This window comes from Oreochromis niloticus, linkage group LG7 (genome assembly GCF_001858045.2).
Source record: "Oreochromis niloticus isolate F11D_XX linkage group LG7, O_niloticus_UMD_NMBU, whole genome shotgun sequence".
NCBI lineage: Eukaryota > Metazoa > Chordata > Actinopteri > Cichliformes > Cichlidae > Oreochromis > Oreochromis niloticus.
Window position 1 is genome coordinate 53885025 of NC_031972.2, and position 24897 is coordinate 53909921.

The following is a 24897-nucleotide window of genomic DNA, read 5'->3' on the forward strand; positions in this document are numbered from 1 at the left end:
CTAGCTTTGTATTAAGCTCAGTTCAGTTCCCATTGGAATTCTGCAATCTTCTAACCGCATATAATGGCTATAACACGGTACCATAACACATCCAGTGTAAACTGTGTCATTGATATATGGTGAGATGTGAGACCACTGAGGTCAGTAAAAATAACATTTATTTACTGTGTTAATCTGGCTCTTACCATCACACAAGACTAAATGTGCACTAGAGCTAAACTTGGGCACAGCTGTACTAATACTGTACTAAATACAGGAACCAATAAAGCAACACATTGGTTTATACTTCTTATACTCCTCAAGAACATTATGGGAACACATGACCATCACAGTATATGGAGTATATGGAGTATGGAGAAGAAATCAGTTGGGGTAGCTGGACGGTACCGTATAAGGGCATCACTCCAGCCCTACAAAATGACCTCAGTAGTGTTCACACTTAGTACATGTGACAGATGTGAAAGTTTCTCAAGAAAACTTATAATCCCACCAACATCATCTAACACTGCTTTTGCTAACTGCTGTCACATTATATTGTTGTAATCAAATTATACAATAAGTGTCAGTAAGGTTTTGAACTTCAATATTTAACAAGGTCTGATGTGTGATTTAAGTGCTCCCTTAATTCTTCTGACCAATGTATTTATTTCTTAAAACAAGAAAACTAGATGAAAAGTATGAGCATGATGAAAGTGATTATAATCAATCTCCAGGAGGATGTGAATTTGCTTAGCAAATTTAATTTCAAAATATCGATCGACTGTTAAGATAACTGCGCATAGATACAAGTTTTGGACTGACCAACCCCCCACTTGGCTGATTCTCATGTGTCCATAAAGCCACGTTTTACCTGTTTTGTTAGCCTTTGACAGAAAGAGTGTGCTTACATTTTTCTTTTCTTTACCTCCAAAGAAAGATGGAGCCAGTGGACTAGCAAAAGTTTGCTAATTAAATATCTACAGTCATCAGTGATCATCTGCAGCCATTTCTGCCTGCTCGCCAAAAAGACTTTAGAAAACACAAAGACAAACATGCAATGGTCAAACTGTATACCGCTCTTTCTTTAATGATTTACATATATAATTTGTTATTATTTAGCCAGAGTTTATAAGGTTATGTGAATAAATGTTGTCCTACAGTATTTTATTCAACAAACAGCACAAATATGCTCGATGATACAGTAAACTGTTGAAAGCTTCGTGTACCATTTTTAAAGAAGCAAACATAACATGAGGTGACAAATTAACTTGTCACTGGTGGAAATTACTCATACTGTAGTTATGAACATATTAAAATGCTTTTAACTTGTGAAAGCAATCCACATCCACTCAACACATATTGGAAGATAATTAATGAAAAGACAAAACAGACAAAAGTTCAGTTATCCCCGAAAGGTGACAACATGAAAAACAGAGCATCTGGCAACTCACAACACCAACATCAGCTGTGTCTCTGAAAGAATCTGTTACTGACAAATATTTGAGGTGTTAAATGACATACTTTAATGGTTTTCAGTAAGTAAATGCAACCCCTGCAGGAAACGGATTTATAAAACGCTGGCACATTTATTCACAAGTTTGTATTTCAAACTATTCCATATCCAAACTTACACTAAGCTATTGTAATTCACTACTTTTGTATATCTCACATCTTGTAAAGCCTGCTAGGGGACTTTCTGCTCTTGATTTTGAAGAGAATATAGTGTATGTAGTTTCCATTTCTTCACTGACTGATGACTAACAAGGCATTCGCTTTATTGGCAGCTACTAATCTAAACAACAGCCTTTGCAGTGGATGTGCTACCAGTCTACAACACTGAGGAGTTATGTCAGGAGGACAGCAAGGAGAAAGCCCATTTGCTGTCATTCATTTGGGTTTTGTACTGTAAATATTTCCCCTGGTCTGTCAAGGTCTACTTTAACATCCCCTGAGGTGTGTGTTAGAGAACATGACCCCCAGTGGAAGGGACTTCCCACTCACCTTAAATACCTGCTGAACTCCCTGCAAAAGTATATCATGGGTTCGTACATCCAGAAAATTTTATGTACCATATGCAGACATTGTACGCATCTAGTGTGTCATTTTATGATGTTTAATGACATGAAAAAAAAATAATATGCAGCAATACAGTGCAAAAAATCTCAGCATTTAATATGTACTTGGGTTTATGATCCCAAGCTGCCTCCTGCAACTTCTTCTTTCTTCCCATAATGAAATTCAAGTTGAAGGGTTGTCCTTTTTGACAGAGCAATGTCAATTTATTTTGCTGATACTAAAAGGAACTTTCCAGGGAAAGCTCCAAGGTTGGCAGAAGTGCTGGGGATGCTATATTAAAGCACAGGTTTATTACTTCAGTTGGGTTAGTGGCCAAATTTAAAGCTTCTTAGCCACAATCTTTTTTGAACGCATTACGTAACTGACATCATAATAAAGTTAAGGTTTGCGTTTTTTTATTCACTTCACAAAGCAAAAAGTAACATCTAAACAAAGTTTTAATTAACTGTTTTTAACATTACTTATTTAATGTCTAATTTAAAATAAGAAAATCTTATCACTTGCATAAAGCAAACCACATCTTTTGCATATAACTGTTTCTGTTTTTGATTTAGCAGTCAAAAGTGTCAAAAATGTTGTGTACCCACAAAGAAAGCACAAAGAAACCTGCCTGGGTGGTTTTTGCCAGGCTTTTGATGACCATTGAGTTACGTATGGACGGTGTATGTTGAACATGACTCCCAAAACAAAAGCAATGGAGAATGTAACATTACAAGAACAGGTCTGATGATGAAAAGAACATGATATATTTAAAAATCAAAAGAACTGGGAATGATAATAAATGTTTTTTAATATAGAGATATTAATAATTGCTGTATGTGTGATGATGTTTATGCAAAGTTTCATTCAGATTGGTCCACCTATTAAGCAGAAGATAGGGTACATATAGACTAAAATCTTTATAGTAATATTATATATAAAAATATTCCATTTTATTTTTAACTGTGAGAACACTGCGGTGATGTTTGTAACAGTTTTTGGGACAGATAATACTTCTATTATAATCTATTTAAACCTGCATTAGGCAATGTCATTTTCACACTGGAATAAAATGAACACAATCTATTGATTCAGCAGAGTCATAAGCCCACAAAAATTATCATCCTGAAGTCTAAATAAGTACATAAGGAAGTAAGTTAAGTTTATTACTTGTGTTTCACAGCTTGGACATTTCAAACACGACGCTTCTTAACTGCTATTTAGAAGGAAATGGTAGTTTTTAAAAATAACAAAAACTGAACCCACATCACAAAGTTAGCAGCGTTTTGGTGAAGAAAGTCAAACATCCTGCAATCCAAGATCCAGGTATTTCCACATTTTTCAGGGAGCTGTATGTCATAATATCAGCCATGTCAGTGTATCTGTCAGCTTGTTTTGGAATTATTTTGCTCCCTAGTGGAAAAACTGTTATTATATGGCAGAATGGAGGGTCAGTCACAGCAAGAGGGTCCCGCTCCTTGTGCTTGCACAGGTTTTTTCTGGGATCTCCTGTTTCTTTGGCCACCAAACAGACAACAGATTAAGGTTGCCTATCTTGGCTCAGGACACACTTGGAGAAATTCAAAACTGCAAGAGGTTTGTTAGACAGTTAACTAAAATAAAAGCCTAACAAAAAAGTTGGACTGATTTCTTTAAAACTATGGGGTGACTCAAAGGAGCAGCATGTCACCACTTCTTCTTCAACAAGATAGTCTTCATCTTTTCTGCTAAGTCCTTTTCCTGCTATATTTAGGAACCTCTCTCAACAACTCAACATAAGGAGACACTCTGAGTAACATGAACAAGACAAAGCAAGAGGGTGTAGACAGCCATGCTGCCTGAAGAGAGGCTACTTTGGGAGAGCGATGATAAGATCTTGTGGTGTAGTTACTACTTAGATAAGGATAAGAAGCTTAAAAACTAGCTGGCAGGACACAAACTATAAGTGCCCTTACTATTATGTGAAGTCCACTCTTCTTTGTGTACTTTTGTTTTGCCCTTCGAAATATTAGATGTGGCTGAATCATTTAGCTTCTAACTATATTTAATTTCTATTTTCTTCAAATGGTGAAAATGTTGTCATGCAATTTCATCTGGAAATGTGGAAGTTCACTACAGCACAAGTCCAAGAAACCTACTCTCCTGAACTCATTTTTTTATTTATATCATTTATTATATAAATAAACACACATGTGGAAACGTGTGAAGACATTCGCTATGATTTGCTGTAAATATCTCTTAGGAATATTGCAAATATACTGCAGTATACTGATTATATAATCTGTACATGTAAACGTAGTTTTTGTTTTTAGATATTATGGCAGTAGCAAAATAAATATATAAAAAAAATCCGTCTTTGCCTTAAATATTAGATAATTGCTTCAGAATTTTGTTTCATTAATAAAGAAGGATTTAGTCCCAGTTGCTTATTGGTTTTGTTAAGGTCTTAGTTGTAACATCCAGGTGATCATTAAATAAAATCTCTTATCAGGTGCTCACTTGTGGAGGAATTAAGCAGTACTTTGGTAAAGAACATTTTCACCTCAGAGTTTAATTAATATTAAAGAAGTGGCAAAACAATAGCCCCACTGCATTTGAAATCTTAACCCCAGGTGCCCTCATTTGGAGCGCCTAGCATATCTCCATGCTGCACCAGTCTAATCTATGGCATGTCAGCGTGACCAGGTGAAAAGTGGCGTTAATTCTATATTGGAGCTGGGCATGTGTTGAGAGCAGCAGAGACAGGTAGAGCATGCCATGGGAGTCAGCGTGTGACCTGACAGGGATTGGCAGGCAGAGTGTTAATTGGATAGGTGCGCCAGCCCATTTGTGTTGGCCATCCCATCGCAGAAGACATTGTACCTAGTTCTTGACTCCCAAGACAAGCTGTTGTTCTCTTCGTAGGCATGCTCTGAATATAGCCAATGAAATTATTTGTTTCATGACTGTCATGTGACTTTGCTCAGACAAAGACAGGGGGATGGGAAAGACAATGCATCACCCAGTAGAACCTGAGCACTGATATTATTTGGTAAGAGTGTGCGAGTGCAATTATTTCTGTACAGAAATAAGAAGTAAATTATAAAAGCACTCAGGAAGTGAGATTTGTCCGCCGAACACAATACTGCAAGGATACAGTCAGAAACGCTTGTGAGGCACTAATTTGTGATTAGTTGGTCAATAAATGCATTTGTGGTGTCCGTAACGAGAACTTTATTAAATTTGAGAGTATTATTGTATTATCCACAGGCTGTTTTGCAATCATTTATGTAGAAGACAAAAGACTGGCTATTTTGCCACTTGTTAATGGCAAGTTGGTGGCTGTATTATATTTGACAATGTAGTAACAAATAAATAAAAAAGTGTTTAAGCCAAAACGAATTAGCATACTTATTGAAGTTAACTCTTTTCTTAAGCTAATATTGGTTTAGCAAAACATTTGTGCTATATTTTTCTTTTTCTTTTTTGTTTTCTTTTTGTTTGTATAGCTTATGCATGTCTCGAGAGAAATCTTTAAAAGAAAATGGTTCACATCACTGTCACTTCCTTCATATATGTGCTAAACCTCTTTGTAATCGATAGGAACGTATACTGGAAAAAAATTCCTTTGGTCTAATCAAGGCGCTTTCTGTTTGTAATCACTCTGGTTGATGTTGTTTTATAATGATTAGTCTATTGGCCTTGATTTAAAGTAAAGAAATAAGAAACTTGTCATCATTTATCAAATCCTGTATTCTAGGTGAACACAGCAGGAAGCTGCGCTGAACTACAAAAGCAAATTCAATATCACAACCTGGCAATCGGTTTATCCTTCAGTCCACGTACCATTAGTTTCTCTTAGATTTTCTGATATAACAGTATTTCATAAACTTCCCAATTTGCCTCCAAAAGTTGTCTGTGAAATTACAACTAGTCAGTATATGATATTGGGATATACTGCTTGTGACAACCACATGTTGAAAAGTCCTTTATAGCATAACGCAACCTATTCTGTCAGGTGTGAGCTACTGAGCTATTGGACAGTGGTTTAATTAAACACCAAGAACATATCCGAGTTATCACAGTAAATAGTTGTGGATTATATATTTGTTAATCATGACTAATGTTCCTAAATTTCTATGGAATTACAAATGAAAAATTACTAAAATAAGTACAGGCAAAACAGAATTCAAGAGCTTAAATTACCTGGTTCTGTTACCTATAGCATGTCTGCAATGGGTAAACAAAGTCTTATTAATTTTTAAGATATCTGTAGCCCTTGGAAGGGGGATTTCACAGTGGTTGCAGTAATAAACATATGTTTATGATGAAACACTGAATTAAAAAGAGGCTTGACTTTTTTCACTGATTTACAACTTCCCCAAAATCCACAAAAATCAAAATACATAGAAAAATGACAGTTTTGTAAGCAAAAAATGTATTTATGATAGCTGTATAGTATTGTATACTTTAGTAGTAGGATTAAGAAATATACAAACAAAAAAAAGAAACAAGCTGCAGTTCATGCTTAAACAGTTAAGCAGTTGCAAAATTAAACATGTGCTATCAATGTTTTTTTTAACATCAGAAATTGTAACTGCATTGCATTTTTGGTTTATGAGTGCAACTGTGAGATTTCACATTGCGATGCTGTATGAATCAGTGCCTTCAGTCTGCTTTTATTTGAATATGAATGCTTCTAATACAGCAAAGGGTATACACAACCCTCAATTTAACCTTAGCCATTGTGTTCGATGCAGACAGGCCTTACTATTGTTCAAGATGCTGCATCTTATTTTTTTAATAAGGAAAAGGATTAAATTAAAACCCATGCAATCCAAATGAAATAGGGATTTTTGGATGCATTCATACAAAATGTGTCTGGAAAAGATAATTCCACTTAATGGAAGCATTTAAAGAAGTTGGCTGATGCATCTGCTGAAACTTGGATTACATTGTGTGTGTGTGTCTGTGTGTGTGTTTTTCTGTTCTTTGTGCCATCATAAATTATATTAAGGGCAAAAACTCAGCATTAACATAAATGTTTACCACAATTTCTGCCTTGTTATTATTAACTATTTTTATTATTATTTCATTAAGTATGATATGGATTAGTACATTCTTTGTCACTTATTTATCTTTATAGCTCCTTTATTTACCACCCTCTGTCAATTTATAGATTTTTCCCACTCTGCGATAGGGGCTGGTGTTAACTGTCAGATTTCCTGGTGATATCTCAATTAAGAAAAAAGAGAAAAAAAGGAAAGTCTATTGTTTAGGGGGGTGTGAGCAGATATTTCCATGCTGCAGGCTTTAAAATGGGAACAAGAATGTGTTCGGTCAGCTTGAACAGCGCAGGACGATTTTGGGGAGGACTCCTCCTTTGTGACACATGCTGCATAGACATAATGAATTATATTATAATTACAAAGCACAGTCTGTAGAAGTGGACAATATAGATATCTGGCCAGGGGGTGGAGTGTGCTGCTCCACAGAGACTGAGCCACTCCAGACCGCATTTCTATTCAGATCACTTTAACTTAGACAAATCTCAATATCAATGAATGAGGCTTTGTTCAGGAAATAAAAACATTTGAACAACGACGCCTCATCTTCTCATACACTGGCGGGATGTAAGCAATTTTAAACACTCTGTAAAGAAACCCCCACTAAGTTCAACTTTCTCAAAAAGTACTCGCTTTGTCTTTACATAGAAATAACGAAACACAGAAATGACATACGGAAACGCTAACATATATAACACTCATTTAGTAAATAAACGTTAGCAGGAAGATGGTTCACCAGAGAAGATTGATTTGTATTGTGTGATGGCGAAGGTACTATATATTGTGGAGAAACTGGGCAAAGCAGAGCAAGTAGAAAAACAGAGGGGAGGGAAGCTGGCAGTGACTGAGAAGATGAGGATTTGACGGCAAGGTGACAAAGAGTTCAAACAAAATGAGGCTTGTAGATTAGCAGCACTCCCCTCAGTGACAGGTGTCATCTCTTGGGGCAGTCTGTCACTCTGCCTGCTGCCACTCTTTATATAATATGAGGAGGGAGAGAAGGAAAGAGAGGAGGAGAGGCAACAACACTTGCACCTCAAAAGCCATGGCCTAGCCTGCTCTACCTGCCAGCAACCAAGATTAAAGTCTAAGTGCCCGAGAGAGCGAGTAATGAAATGAACAAAAATAAGCAAATGTTTATTTACCCCACTGCTGATTTTGCTTTAATGATTTCATCACGAAAAGCCTCTGCAGAAACATCTCACAGTAAGTCTGTGGGAAATAATCAAATCGCATATATAATCCGATGTATATATAGGGAGATATGTTTTATACAAATATTTATTCATAATGTGATAAAAATGTCTGTGTCTATAAGTTATTTAATGATTTATCTAAACAGGAAAAAATCCAGAGAGCATATACACATACAAATGTTTTCTAAACACTCAGCAAGATTAATAAACTATATACTAAATATAATACACTCCCACTGCCAAAGAGAGGGAGAGAGGCTGAGGGCAGTACTTACCAGTAAATATTTACTACCACCCAGAACAGGCGACACGGGGAGAGAGCGCAAAACACAGTGACACAGAGAGAGAGCGAGAGAGAGCGACACGGAGAGAGAGAGTATTGTTCTTTTGTAAAGAGTCAGTTGAGTTTCACCCAAACCTTTAACAAGTCTGTCATACAGGAAGGTATTAACTAAAGCTCAGAGGGAGCCAGCTCCCGTCATCCTGGTGACATGCAGACTGAGACCTGCTGCTCTCTGCCCAGGACTCCAGCCATCTGCTCCACAGATTGCACTGAAACACACACAGCAAGTGCTGCTGCCACCCCTCTGGGTGAGAGAGTCACCAGAGGGTCAGCTACTTCTCCAGGACTTTCTCCCTTATATGTTTTGACTGCTCTTACGTGCATATGTTGATTAGAGTCACCAAGCAGCCTCACTAATGACATTATAATCTGCAAAGACTGACAAACTGAGAATCCACAGTAAGTCTAGCAGGCAGCCACACTACACAAAAAGAGGAAATGAGAAAAGGGGGGAAAAAGCAGGAGACATATTCTGATGTTTGTTTTTGACAGATGAGGGATGCCCCCTATTGACTTTGTCAGGAAGGATAGAAACGGGGGTAGAGAGAGTAAAACCAGTGAGCAGTAGCGACTGCGAAATGTGAAGAGGGAAAAAATAATGGAGTGCCAGTGTTCCTTTAGCAGGAAAAGGGCCCTTAAGATATCATGTATGGACAAAGGAAAGACTAAGACTGCCAATATACATTAAGGTTTTAAAATATTCATTGCATAGGTTGGAAGGGATAGAAGGTTATGTGAGTATTTGGCGCCCTCCCAAATGGAAAATTCTCTCTGAATAACAATCAGGTCGTACAGAATCAGACGCATAATGAAAATGAAGACGAGCGGTTGCTGGTTATGGCGACACAGAGTAATTTTCCAAAGCCTTGAAGAGAATCAATTAGAAGTTGATCAAACCAATAATTACGAGTCTTGAGATACAACTTAAAGCTTTAAGAAAAATGTTAAAGTCCCATTCTGAATTCCTTTTCTTTTTGATTCTCTGTTTTACGTTTAGCTTAAATGAATTTCCCTGATACTACAATTTCACACACTTGCAGCATGACGGCATCTGTGCCCTGTGCATTGAAAAACAAGTCGTACGCCTCACAGTGCCTCTCTGGTCTGTGAACCGGTGTCCGTTGGGGAAATCGACCACCCTGGGCACAGTTGTGCTGGAGTGAGTAATGAGGCAAGCTTTCCATGATGGCTGATACAGCCTCCCATTAACAGCCATGCTTCAGGGTATTCTCTGTTTCTGTGTTGTGGAATGGAAATGAGATCTGATAGAGCCATGTATAATTTGTTGTCACATCAAAGTGACACTTATTAGCTTTATTTCCTTATCATTGTTACATCTACAGTACCTCTGGGTAAATATTTCTGAAGAGCAGACTGCTGCTAGCTTGCTTTTGTTACGTGCTGCTGTGTGCCTCTAAGTATAGCAGTAGTCACTAACTTTCATGGAGCAGATCTTTAACAGCTGGTTGTAGAAATGTGTGTCTTCTATTGATGTGTTTCCACAATGGACACAATGAACAATGGAAGTTAGACCACAAATAGATTTTCTGAAAGTACACATCCACTTCTGTCGGATCTTAAGGAATAGTTTGGGCATTTCTTTTCTTACAGGAGAGAAAACATTGATGTCAGTTTCATTATTCCTGTGCATGTCATTTCATTCCACTGCCAAGGCTGATAATCTTATTAGTAACATCATTGTACACTATATGAAAGTAATTTTTTTTGCTGCCCTTTTTTAATATATATTTTATTCATCACTCATTGCTCTCACGCAGACACGCACATGAGAAACACACGCACATTTTTCCATTAATCTCCCAGCCATCCTGAAGTGGATTATTTTGAATTCATCCAACATCCCTCTTCGTATCTTTGTGACTTTGAATTGGGATATTGCTGGATCGACCACTATCAGAGCAGAATTATTCCCCGAAGTCCTACAGAGAGCTGAGCATTGAAGGGCTATATTCTAACCATTGCATCTATAGATATGCAGCATTATAACTCATGAGTGGCACCTCATTTCACACAGCCTAATGGCTTGACACGGAGCACACTGGGGATCCAGGCAGGGGAGCTTCCCCTCATTTTTTTGGTCCAAGTTTTATGAGAGACAAGGATTAGGGTTGATTGAAAGTCAGAGTGAGCTGCTTGCATAGGACTGCACTGTTACAAGGCTTTTCGTGAAATTTGCCTCATTGATAATTTACATTCTTTAAGGATACACAGGCATCCCACTTCATTTCACTTTCATTTATGTTTCAACAAATTCCACAGGCTCAATGTGCCGGGCCAAATAAAAGCCTGCCAAGTCAAAGATCAGTTCAGATCTGAGTCTCTCCCTCCCTCCAAAAAAAAAAGAAAAAAGAAGAGAAAAAAATTGTGCTGCAGCAGCCTTGAGATATTTAACTGATTTAGATAGAGAAGCGCAAACACTGAGGCACAGTCTACTCTTCAGTGAACTTATCTTGCACGCCTGGATGTGACAGACAGTGTAGCCCTCCAGCTTAGTTGTCATACACCGGCGACCAGTCAGAGCTCGTCAGGTTGGATGATTGTATAATTGTGTTGTGACACCTTGAACCCACCAGTGGTATATAACCATGTTAATTTTCTGATAGCACACCGTGGGCCGGTAAAAATCAGAGTTATGATGGGTGTAATTTGTGCCTCCAACGGCAGACTGAAAGGAGCGGGTCATCAGCAGGATAAATACAAATTAAAATTGATGCAGGTCTCATTTCTGCTTGACCAGTTTGTGTTGGGAGGCTGCAGAGAGCTAGGAATGGTGCACTTGCCATTTGTGCCATTTGGTCTTCCATTTCAATTCAGGGCCTGAAGGCAAAAAATAAAATGTACCTGCCCGAAAGATGTGCTGCAGCATCACAGACGCGATAATAAAACTCTGAAGGCTGGAAATATGGCAGCGTTTACATCTCACCAACTTGAGTTTTACAAGGAGTTGTAAAACAGATAAAGTTTCTAATTTCTAAAATAAATAAAAAGCGGAAAAGAAGGTAAAGACATACTAATGCTGGATTTTTTTTATTTTCCCAATATAAACAGAGAGACCAGACATTGTTCACTTTAATGCTTAAAAAATAAAAATAAAAATAAAAATAAATGAGTGATGGCTTCATTTTTAATTCCGTGTTAGCTGTTTGCCCTGGGTGCACGCGCGGATGAGCATGTGTGCGCATACAGGTGTGTATGTGTGTAATATGTCCAGCAAAAGCAAAGTGGCATCCTCCTGAACTCCTGTCACAGCTTCTCTGACTGAGAGTTCAAGAGCTCTTCATTACAGTCTCTGCGCATCTGAGAGAAAGAGAAACAATGCTCAGAGCCCACTGCACATAACCTTTCCATTCAATCAGCAGTTCAAACTGTGTCCCGCAACTGCAAATCATTCTGTTTCTACCGAGTCAAGTGTAGCACTGAGTCAAAAAGCCTCCCATCAAAACTGGATAAAAATATCTTTGTATTGTATTGCCCGACACGCAGGAAGCTACAGCACAATTCTGATACATAACTCATATGGTTCCATCAGAATAATTGTTATCATCACTATACTCAAATATACAATACCATTTGATTGGGTATATCTGATCATAAGGAAATACAGACACTAGTGATTACATTTAAAGTTGTATGCATTAGCCATCACCATCTGTGGAATATGTATATTTATGAAAATAAGCGGTGAAACTAGCCTGACAGTACGATGTAGACGTCAAACAAAGGCTCGTCAGTAATGTTTTATACAAATCCACTGATATAATAATTATACTATCCCCAGTCCTTAGTGGAGGTTGATTGTTCTTGCTGTGAGCTAACACACTTAATTGTAGTATGCAAATGAGAGCAATTACAAAGCTTTTAGGTGAAGAGATGACAGCTGAGGTTGGTTTTATTGGGGGCCTCACCCAAACAGTTGTCATGGAAACTACATAGAATAACTGTCAAATGGATATAATCTCATGATATGTCCAGAAATTGCCTCATCTCTACTTTGTGTTCATGAATCGCTCCATATGAAAAGGAGATTCTTTGATTACTGAACAAATTGTCAATTTGTGTTGCGCAAAAATGAAAAGAGGGCTCATTTGAGAAAAAGAAAATGCTGGATTGGGTTCAATTTCCAAACTGACGCTTCATAAAGATGGGAAATATACTCACACAGAGTCGGAAAGGCTTTGAGGTTTTCCTAGTGTCAGTAATTAGTCACATTTATAAAAAAATAATTCCTGACATTTATTTTTAGTCGGGATGTAAATCGGTTTAAACTGTGAATTGAGAGCCTTGAACAAATAGGCCTTCACTTAACATCTGTAACAGACAGACTATATATATTTAAATATATATATATGTGTGTGTGTGTGTGTGACTTGTATTTATTGTAGATCAATCAGGATTACAGACAGTCCACACTCAAGCAAAACTGAACAGGATTTATTCAGGCAAGTACTTACTGTCAGTGGAACCGCCCAGAGTCACTTTTCATACAGTTGCTAACATGACATGACTAATAATGGCACTGATTATTGTCATTGTCTATGATATGAAATAGGTCGCTATCTTTCCAGTTAAAATTATCATTGCCTTTTCGCACAATAAATCATTTTTTAAAGCACACTCATAATGCTGTTTGATGAAGTTGCATGTATTTTTTAAATCTATACTTTTGATAGTAAATTTTTTTGTAGGCCTGAATGAGGCTTTCACTGTTTACTGTCATTGTTTATCCCATGTCACAATCACTCCTGCTATCATGCAAAGTTGTGGTCAAATTTTCTGTAACAAACTACCCGAGTACAACTGCTCTTGTGGAGGCTTTCATGAATTAAATATGAGTTGTGCCTGAGAATGAGATGTTATAGAGGTAAATGACAAAAGGCAGCCCGTAATTGAGGTGGTGGCAACACAGGCCTACTGAACTAATCCCTGACTCAGTCATGTGACTGGGTGTTCACCAATAGCGGCGGTTCTATTTACCACAAAGCCAAGGCAGCTGGGAAAATTGATTTCTCATCTGAGCTGTATTTGATAGCTTTCGAAATCAAAAATTGAAATGAACTAACCTACGCCCCATCATTACAAAAGAGCAAATTAAACTGTGCCACGGTGGTTCCTCCGAGCACTAGAAGCCTGTGAAGGGGACAAATTCAAAGATCCAAGCTCTTCTCGGCCCTTGACTTTGTCTCGTGCCTCACGTCCAGCATCGTATTGAAAACAACAACAACAACAAAAACGAGTTTTCCACCTGTTTTTTTTTTTTTTAAAGTTGCTAACACTGGCACATTTTGAAAGTACAATTCCTAAAACATTATATAAATAATTTTCTTGAGTGTGAAGAATTAGGATGTAATTAAAATAAAATATTGTGGGTTTTTTTTAGTTTTATTTCTGCATGTCTGTTTGATTAAAACATCTGCCAAAATTATTAGTTCTTCCAAAAGAAGGTTTCAAAATAGAGGAAAAATCAAGAATGCTTCAGTGTAAATTTATCATTAAAGCAAAATAAAATTGCAAACTAATTTTGAATTAAATATAGACACTTGTTTATCTGCCAAGCTATGAAGAATGTCTCAGTTGCTGTTATTATTACAACAATGTAAACAGCAATTTAGCAAGCATTTAGGAGTAGTACTGCTTCGTGAGAGTGAGTGAAAGTGGACAAGATGTGAAGTGAAACAAAGTAGCCGCTTGTGTTGACAAGCGACATGCCGAAACAGATGTTCCTGCAGGTGGACGTGAAGATCAATAGGCGGTGGAGAGCAGCTAGATAGTTACCTGAGCTGCTGGAACTTGTAGCAGATGTTAGGCAGACTGATGCCCTGGAAGGCTGATCAATGGACAGGAGGCAGATGGAGGAGAACATGGAGGAGTGCTGGGAGGCGCTGTTAGCAGAGAGGAACATAAAATAATAGGAGTCACATTTGATATGCAGATGGGCGCCTGTCCACAACATTAACCCATCAATGGAAAAATAACAAGCTTCAACTTAGGGAGAAACTTCAACTTCATCCAAAACTCTGCTCCCACCATCGGCTTGTGTGTCATACTAATTACTGGCAAATTTACCCCTTCAAAGTCAGAATCCTGATAGGGTGATTATTGGTCCCATATAATAATTCTGGCCATGTAGGGTTAGGGCAGCATGACGGCCAATATCGGGTGAGAGAAATGAGATTCAGCAGTTTTGCTGGGCTAAAAAACTTGCCTAATTAGAAGTGGTAAGAGACAGTGTCAGGCAGCAATCTAAAATACTATCACCTTTACCTCGCATTAGTCAATTAAACACACAATGAAAATCCTAAAGTAACTCTTGCCCATCACTAGTGCCTATAACTAGCACATTATCCACCCTATTTTTTTCTTGTTTATTCTTATTTGATAAATTAAAGAGGAAAGTATTTTTCAGACATGTAATAAATGCAGGAAACATAATTCAAAGTAGTCATTTGACAGCTTGAACACATCACATAATTCACACTGAATTTATGGCACAATGCTTTTCCTTGCAGTGGAAAATTGCTTTCTCTCAGCTTTGATCATGGAAATTCAAGTCAAGCTACTAACAAGTGCAGCGTCTTTCTGAGCTCTTTCCTCCAGCTCTGTACACCTGCGTGAGCACATACACGGACCCACAGAAACACATGCTTACTGTACACACAAAGAAGATGCACACACGCACACACACAGATCTTCTGACATCCAGTGTCCCAGTGGCCTTGCTGTCCGAGAAGCAACTTGAACTAGGCGATAACCTGATAGACTTTATCTTGTCTTTCCTGGATTTCACTGAAGCCTGAAGAAGACACTTCAACTGCGCAGCATCCCCCCAGAGTCTTAACCTTCCCCTCATCTCTCCTCGCCGGCACCGGTGCCTGAGAGCTGTCAGCGGCCTGTTGCTTATTGATGTTTCTGCATGTTTTATGTCTTTCTGCGATATGACGGCCCTGACACAGTGCTGATTTCAATCAGCTTGCCACATACCGCAGAGAGTGACAGCTAGGGAAAGTAAGAAGGACAAAAAAAAGAGAGATCAGCTCCGGCCTTGTCTCTGACCGAGGATTCTCCTCCCTTCTAATGAAAATGTTTCATTCACATCTCACATCTCATGCCTCCCTTGCTGATGAATTCAATAGGAGAAAAAAGAGAAACGAATAGTGAGGGATAGAAATTCAGCTTTTGTCAGATGGAGGAGGCAAGAAGAGAGGATGACCCCGGAGCCAAAGGTTTTGACACTGCATCAATCCCTTTAGGGGTGAGGCCTGCTGGACTAGCTCTGGCTGAAGATTACTTCAGCACATCTGAGGGATGGCTGCTCTATCTATCTCACACATTCTATGCAGAAGAGAGCCTTGTATACTTTGGATCCTGAGCTGCCCTGTAAATTAGGTCTGAGATCATTCCATGGAATGAGGGGAGCTATCCAAGGCAATTCAACTCCAAACCATTGACAGAGAGCTTACCGAATCCCTGAAAAAAAGGAGACACACATCTACTCCCTCTTTCTCTTTATGATACCAAATAGAATGTACCGTGGGTAATCCCAATAAGGCTCTTTACTTGCAAATTCAAGTATATGCACACATGTACCGATAAGACGCTCCCACACAGCTTTCTCACACACGTGGTATTGAAAAGCATTCGTCAATTCTACTCTGCTATTTGGTGCTTTGTCTCAAAGTGAAGCAGTGTCTTGGATTTATTTGGCAGCGAGCAGCTAAAATAAAAAATGTTGTAAATTATCATTAGGATTTCAAGAATTCAAACTGCAAAGGAAAATATTTTTGGCATGCAATAGTAGTTTTTATCTGTTTTTTTTTTCATGTATAGACACACATATATATGTATAAATATATATACAAATTACAAATAATTATACTTCATTTAGGAATCATGCAAAATGTTTTTCTTGCTTTCTTCCTATATTTGAATCTAATATTAAAGAAGAAACAAAAATCTCCAAGTTCTCCTATTCTTCTCAAGCTTATGTTTGTCTCAATCAGATAAAGCACAATTTATTCACTTCAGTTTTCATTGAGAGATATCAAATTAATAGCTGCAGTCTAGGTGCTTTCAGCATGTGGCGATATTTCACATTCATTTTTTTTTAGAACACAATTACTGCAGCCATAATGAGATTCAAAACAAAGACTAAATTAGCTGTCATTAAATTATTTCAATTTCCTTACTCTAATAGAAGATTGTGACAGGTGTCATAGTTGCCGTTGTGTTTGGCATCGCAACATGTTATAACGGATAATTGATCCATCAAAAAACATCAAGCTAAAGCAATAACTGGCTTGAGTCTGGCGTACTGAACATGCAGAAAATCGAATTTAACCCCATGTTGACTAAGACGCTCCCTTGCTCTGTCGATCAAGCATGTCTTTCGTTGACAGCTCTGTTCGCATGTTGTTAAATAATCTAAAGGGAAAAAAGAAACATGAAAGAAAAAGCAGTCTCAGAGGAGCTGTCACAGAGAAAGGAAAATGCCATGGGGGGTGAGGAATGCCTTCAGTCGCACAGCTTTTCACATTTTAATTTCAGTCTGCGGGACTGACTCATGGTAGCGCCTGAGTGAGTGGGTCCTGGGAGTCAGGGCTCACACTGACCCCAGAGCATAGACTAGCCCAGAGAGATGTCAGCTGAGAGCTCCTGAGGATCACCAGGCTGCCAAGCGCTTTGAAAGCTGCTGCCAATTCAGCCTAAGTTTCAGCTGAATGGTCGCTACAGAGAAGGGGAGCGACAGCAATAAAAACAGGTTGCAAAAGGAAGAGAATTTGCTTTCAAAATGTATTTGGCCTTTGACCTTGCATCCAACCCTGTGGCCTGTGTCTTTGAAGCTGAGCATATTTTTTGAGAGACACTGAAAGAGGGGAGGGTTTTAGGGGTGGACTTGGGGCCTGTCAGTATAAATATATTAATAATCTGACAGCTTCATCTGCTTTTGAGGGTTAGACTTGACAGCTCCACAATGGCCTGCGCTGTAGTCCTTCTCGTACATGTCTAGCTTTCCTGTCTGAACAACACAGAGAGTTTATTAAGACATCACACTCCTGTGAAGTATTGATTTTACACCGGTCTCTGTCACTTACTGTATTAGACAATGCAGGAGCGCCAAAATAAACTATGACAGCTGCATGTAACCTGCTGAATATGTTTGCGAGAACTGCTCAGTTCAGGGAAAATTGCGCTTTATTTTGTTGTACATCTTTAATCTGATATCTTCTGGCCAAGTTCTGTGATCAAACATAAACACACACAACAGGAAAGAAAAGCTTTGATTTTCTTTTAAAAGGGATTTTTTTTGACAGTGACATAAAATGGGAGAAATGCATTAGAGGGAAAAAAAAATGTTGCAATTAAGTTTCTGCATTTCACGAAAAGGAGCAATTGCTATGTTGAACAAAGGAGGGGGATGTGCATCTGCCTGTGGAAATGCGCCCCGCCTCTCAGACAGTGGGTCTGTCCGTAGAGAGACAGAGGGAGAGAGGGGTCAGAGGGAGCACAGGTAATTGAGGTGTCCCCTCCCCTCCCTTTTTTTCCAGGGTTTCTCACCCCATCCTTTCACCCCCCACCCTATCCACACAGCGGGCACAATTACGTTCCCCATCACCCCACCAGCTGGCCCCCGTGATCCCACACTTCTTACTAAACGCGACTCCATTGGCCCTTTCCCTCTTAACCTCTCAGCACCCGCTCCAGGGGAATGGTAAGGCTGCACACAGAACTGGGAAAAACTCAGACAGTTCTACTACTTTTAACACTTGAAAAAAAAAAAAGCGTGGAGAAGTTGAGTTAACTGGAGGTTGTGCATTGAGAATTAAACGAGGTTTATGGCAAGTGTGCGGAGACTGACATCTGAGTGTCTGAATCTACACACCGCAGCGCTGAAGAATAATTTAACTGCATGAGTGACTGGATTGAAATCAAGCGCCAATATGACATTGTGAGACGTTAGCGTATGTAGATTAAAAAAAAAAAAACACTGGCGGTGTTGTGATATTTATTTTGCATTTTAAACGAGAACAGCATTCATACGGATTTGAATAAAACTGATCATTTCCACTTTCAACGAGGAATCGCCTGTCCGATATCAAGTACATTAACAATTTTAATCAAACTGTAATAGCTATCAACATGAATGTTAATTGAGTGGCTTGAAATAGATTTCAACATCCGAGTGTCAGTCTGATCACATTTCTCGAACACGCTCCGAGTGTCTCTTGATAGACAGTGTTTTCACTCCATCCCTTCACATTAATGAGTGGGAAGTCTCTCCTGTGCATTATTACCTGAAATAATACCATATGGTAATATGTAAACAACATCTGCATATTCATGTCATAACTTCATCTGTTTAATTAGTTCCAGCAAAGCAGTTTACCCTCTGAGGCCCTCCCTGTCAGAGCAGTGATGGTAGAGCCGTGCCCCGCTGTCGGTCCTGACAGTCCTCCATTGTTCAGTTGACGCCGCTGCCCTGTCTGTTTAATGCCAGGTGCATCTTTACAGGCCACAGATCAGGTGAAGTGAGTTGGGGAGCTTCTTTCACTCTGACACCAAGCCTGACACATCCCTCTTTAGCATGGCGACCTACCGGTTATTTGAGGACATTCGTTTTTACTTGTTAGCGCAGTTTGGTTAAACGCCAAACTTTCACGAAAAGACACAATCTCTTATACGCGTCGCCCACTGTAACGATACTGCCGTCAATATGTGTGGTGAAGCGCATCTGTTGTCACTCCACACTACAGCATTGTTAAACAGAGTGTGATACAGAGAGCTCGGGTCAATCACATGCATAAAATAATACCAGATACTGTTTAATATTATTATTTCCTTTTTTCAGATTTATACCCTGGCAAAGATCGGGCCTATAGAAAACTGCCAAGAGGTGTAATTCACGCAAACATATGCCTCATGAATAGGTGGTCTTTGATATGTAACACTGCTTCACAACGTTGGTAGGCATGTTTTATTTGGCAACCACTATTTTTGTAAGTAAAGAAAACCACGTTAGTGCCAAAAGAACTCACGATATTTTAAAATATTTGTTCCTTCCATTCAATAAAATATTCCCCGACACAAATAAATAATAAGAAAAAAAAACCACACGGAGCAATGTGGTATGAAAAGCTTGAGTGGGTATTCTCTAATTAAATTCTCCTTCATCAGGCGCTCGTTTGTGCACAAGCATTAATACTTTTGACCCCATGTAGCCTGAACACTAACATGCCTGAGGAAGGAAAAAGAGGAGGGAAATGAAAGAGAAAAACATGAGGGAATATCTTATTAGGGAAGTCAGGCATGTTTTGGCCCTCGTTTCTTGATGGCTGCTCTTGGTGTCGCGACCTACTGGCGTCTAGCTAATACGGCAGTGTACGCCGTGCCATTGTTCTCAATCAATAACTAATTATCAAAGTACTGGCTCCGACTCGTATTGTCCTCTTTGCTTGGAGCCCCTTGTTGTGGACTGAAAGACGGAAAGGGGAAAAAAGGGGAAAGGAGGGTGGCTTTTGGCTGCACAGTGATGCTGCCGCCACAACATCCTCGCATGCCTTTCAAGATATACTGTGCCGTCAGTTTGAATTACCATTCCCTACTAATTGATATGAATTAGAACAGAAGAATTATTGTTGCTGCTGAATGTCATAACGATATCCTCAAAGTAATCATGTGAGACAAAAAGAGAACAGCACAAAAAACACAAGCAGACCAAATATGAAAAGACAAATTAAGCCGACTCCTGCTAGGGACTTTGCAAACGAGGCCTTAGACAATGGAGAAAGAAAATTAGACTGCTACCAATCTGTATGTTTCATTATTTCAATCTTGTTTGCAACTATGAACCATGATTTAAATTCACCAGAATGGATTTCTTTTTCCCAGGCACACTACACAGAGCCATGCCATATTTGTGAGCCATATCTTAACTATCAACAGGTTCCAATGCAGCACCCTAACCACTGATACAATGTCCTTTTATCACCTTGTCATTGTTAGCTGTTTTTTTACAAATGAGCTGACAGAAATAGAGGAACTCTGTAATTTGTAGTTGGCAACTTGGAATGGATTGTGTGGTGGTGCCTACTTGTCTCTGTGCTTCCTATTAGAGTAGAAGTCCTGTCATCCCACGTGGCAGCACAGTTCACTTCTCTGCAGTACTGTTGGTCCTACTGGCACCAGGTCTGGGGGCTGAAGCCCCCCAGGAACCCAAGGGGCGGCTGGTGCCCCAGTGGCAGGCAGGGGTCAGCCCAGTAAAAGTGCCGCCCTCAGGACAGTGAGTCTAATCCCACAGCAAGAGCATGGCAGCTGTAACAGCCCATCCGTTCAGCCTGTGTAATGATATCACTTGCACTGGATCTGATGTCTGACCTCATTACCAGAGTTTAATTGTGTTGCTCACAGAGTTTCAGTTCTTCCTTTCTCTGCCCTCTTTTTGTTTTGGACAGCTCCCCAAAAGAATTTCTGTGTTGCTCACAAAACAAAATTAATATTGTACACATTTGTAGCCGTTGACAACAAAAAAAACCCAAACAAATTAAATAAATAGATAGATAAAATTAAATTTAAAAAACTACTCAAATGATCATTTAAAAGACTATAATCATCTAAAAGCAGATTCTAAAAAATAGAAAAAACACTCATTATTCTTAAATTTATTCCAACTTTTAAAAAAATCATAATTCGTAAACTATATATTTTTTACATCTCCTCAAAGGTAAAATTGAAATTGAATAAAAAGTGACTCAAATGCCAATTCATCTTAAAGCAACACAAATTTAAAGATGCACTGCATTGCTTATTATTTTTTAAGATGACAGGTGGTTATTGATTGGGTAATATTATCAAACAGAAAAGAGAGTATTAAAACAGCAGTTCATTAACACCTTTTAAATATACCTGGTCCTTATCACATTGTGTTTATTACACACGAGTGTGAAAAAGCTTCACTATGTATGTAAATGACATTGCTGTTGTTCACACTTTTAATTAGCAAATTTCTTTTCACCGTTACACAACTAAAGGCAATGTTTAAAAACTGAAATTTTTACCTTTATATTTTCATAGTGAGGTTTTCACCACTCGGATTGATGTTAACCTACATGTTCTGGACAACTCCTGGGGACCGGGCATTATATCTCAGGGGAAATATTGCTTTTCTATCATTGCTGGCTGTTTTGATGTATAAATCCAGAAAAACCATCCCTGACCCAACTTGTTATGAGCCATCCAACCTGAGAGCAAGCCATAACCTGCACTGCACCATGAAGGAAATAACTCTCTTTCATGCCATGATACTGCATGAAATATGAATAATGAAAACAGACAGAGTTGTGTTGTTAATAGGAAGAATAACTGTGTTGCAGATAGCGGCTCTGTGCCTTTGCTATCAGCATCCTTTTCCCTCCCACACAGCTCAAGAGGTAGAGTCATCTTAGTTTCCTTCTCAGTGTCCAAACTGCAGCCCTTCATAACCTGGACGCCACTAGGAAGCTAACACTAGGTCATGAGGAACGGGCCACCACTGTTAATAGGGTTGCTCTTTGAAAACATCACAACACAAGTAAACAGGGCACTCCATTGTGTATTAAGTGCAGTGAAAGTTTGACTAAAAGAATCATGATGGGTAAAGGTTACAGGCAGAAGATATGTTTGTGCAAACAGCAGTCTGCGTGCAGAGGCACTGCAAAAGATGCTGTGCCGTATTGAAAATGCCTCATTACTACCCTTCCCATTTTCTTAGGCTCATATAGTGTAGCTATGTGCCCTTGAAAACAGTCCCCAATTAATTCTTTGCAACGTGCATGTGGCTAGATTTTCCCAATATTCTCATCATGAAAGAGCAATTATAATTCCATGATTCATATGCGCAATCCATTTGAAGCAGCTAGCCTTGCCTATTGTCAGTTGTCAGAGAAGAGGATAAACCATGAAAAGGCCTAATCCTACTATGGGCAGCAGGCTTTAATGAGCAGCCTGTCTCAGGCGGAACCATGTGATACCCTGGCTAGGGCCAGACCAGTGCAACGTGGAGGTCAGCTCCTAATGGAGGGCTCCATGGCTTCCCCTCTGAAGAAGGGTGGAGCCCACTTACGTTGACCTGTTAAGTCAAGTTGTTCTCCTCTGACCTACCAAAAGATGCCTGGATGTGGAAGATTGTCAGTAAAGCTACAGCACAAACAGCCATGCTGCCTGCAGGCAGTGCGGCTCACTAGAAATGAAAGAAGGAAAAGAAAATGCCAGCTCGGAACAGGAGAGTGGAGCCTGTGAAAGATGTAAATTCAAAGCAAAAGCAGTAGAACTTTAACCTATGGGCTATTATGTGGCAAGTGAAATAGAGCTGCCGCTTGGAATTAAGGGACAATGGGGAGTTCAGGCCAGGGGCATTTAACCAATGGACATCTAGTGTATCAGATCCCAATCTTAATGACATCAGTGACCGAAGCTTTGCAGAAACTCTGATCTCTGGTGGCATAAAGAAAGGGTCATGGCCAGAGGGGATTAGTGAAATATATGGAAAAACTGAAAAAAAATAAAGTAAAAAGAAGGGATAATGAAAAGAGGTTATGAAAAATCGAGGGAATATTATTGCCGGACTTCTCTGAGATGCAGAGGGGAAGAAAAAGCTGTGCAAATAGTCATGGGGATTGCAAAGTCAATAATACGTGCAATCTTCACAGGCAGAAAGCTATAATCAACAAGAATCCATATTGAGGGTGAATGCCAGAGTTTTTCAAAATGTCAGTGGAGTGTGTTTGCAGTAGGGCAGGAATGACAGATGAAGAGCAGGGAGGTGAGTGGCAGGGACACAAGGACAGGCAGACTCTGTGCTGATGAGGTCCTGGACACAGAGACCAGGCAAAGTGCATCACCAGGCCAACAGAGCATTCTGCCTCAGCCTGCTCCCTACAGAAAAGCCAAGAGGAGTCAGCAGTGCTACTGGTATCTAATGGGAACCATCCACTTAAAATTCACAGGTTAACAAGACAGTAGGCACCCTGGATTGCAAAAATGGCAGCAGGAGCGATTTGTGGAAACACTTTAAATTGACAATTTTAGCAATGATAAAATTACTTTTTCATTCTTAGTGCAGTCCTATAAAACACAATGCTTTGTAATACCAGGCAAAACACAGCGACTGAAAAGTGAGTGATTGCGGAGGAAGTGCAGTTTTTTTGTGAATATAAGCACTTAAAGTTGAGCCATTTTATGGATATAGATATTTTCCATTTTCGACTCTTGACAAAAATGCAGCGAAATAGGGTGGCCATTTTTTTCTTTTCGATTTCTGTCTCGTAAATCCTTTTCAAACGCAATTCCCATTCTTCTTTTGAGGTCTTTTGAGTCATTATAAATGTTTTCTCTCTCCCTCCATTTCTATCTGTCTGTCTCCCTCTCTCCCTCTCCCTAGCTTTGGTTTTCTTGAATAAAATAAGTGCAGATTTGCTGGAAATCAGTGGCTTTTGTGTGTGGCTGCAGGAGCATGGTGAAATGTTTGGACACTAATACCCATTCATTTCGGTAGCGCCATAAATAAAAGCTGCCAGCTATGCGGCTGCCGTGAAGTGGTATTCTTTGGTGCCCAGCGGGATGTCCTGTTCACATTAGCGCAGCAGGGAAAACTGGCCGGAACAGCCAGACAACTAAATCAAGACATTGTCAACTTCTGACAAAATTGCTATGGGGGGAGAACCAGTTTTAAGAGTGGTTGTGCATGTCTGGTTGTATGCATGTTGCAATGTGTGTGCCTCTGTGTGAGTGTGTCTGTGTGTGTTTTCAAGACACAGAGAAAAACAGAGAGGGAGCGCAAAAGAATGAGCAAACAGGAGAGGCACAGGGGGAAGAGATGGCTTTTCAAAATTTAGTATATCCTGAAAAATAATTCCTGACTGAGCAACACCATGGGGCTGACATGAATGAGGAAGTGTCGCTAAAATGGAGATGACGAGGCTTAGCTTTAGAAATAAAACCTAAACCTCCACAAACACTCATCCCCTGTTGTGTTTTTTCCTCAATCTGTGGAAAAAGAAAAGAAAAACCTCTGTCAGTGTCAATTTTCCAATATGGCTGAATGTTGTGCAAGCTATCGTGATATGACGGAAAATACTACAGACAAAAAAAAAACAAAAACACACACATAGTGTGCAAAGTGTTCTCACTACTGAGTTTGAATGAGGCAACAAGGTATGTACGTGCAGACTTTAATAATCACCTCCCAAAGAAAAAAAAAGGCAAAAGTCAGAGGGCCAGGTTGGGACAA

At 39.2% G+C, this 24897-nt stretch overlaps 1 long non-coding RNA gene across 3 annotated transcripts in view; it reads right to left on the reverse strand.

The window, feature by feature from the left end:
- Window positions 1–24897, reverse strand: part of LOC102081862 (uncharacterized) — a 96826-nt gene that overhangs the window by 18567 nt on the left and 53362 nt on the right. For all 3 annotated transcript variants that reach the window (XR_003220697.1, XR_002062991.2, XR_003220698.1), the window contains one exon: window positions 14412–14518. This is a non-coding gene — a long non-coding RNA (uncharacterized LOC102081862). The remainder of the gene's footprint in view (window positions 1–14411; window positions 14519–24897) is intronic.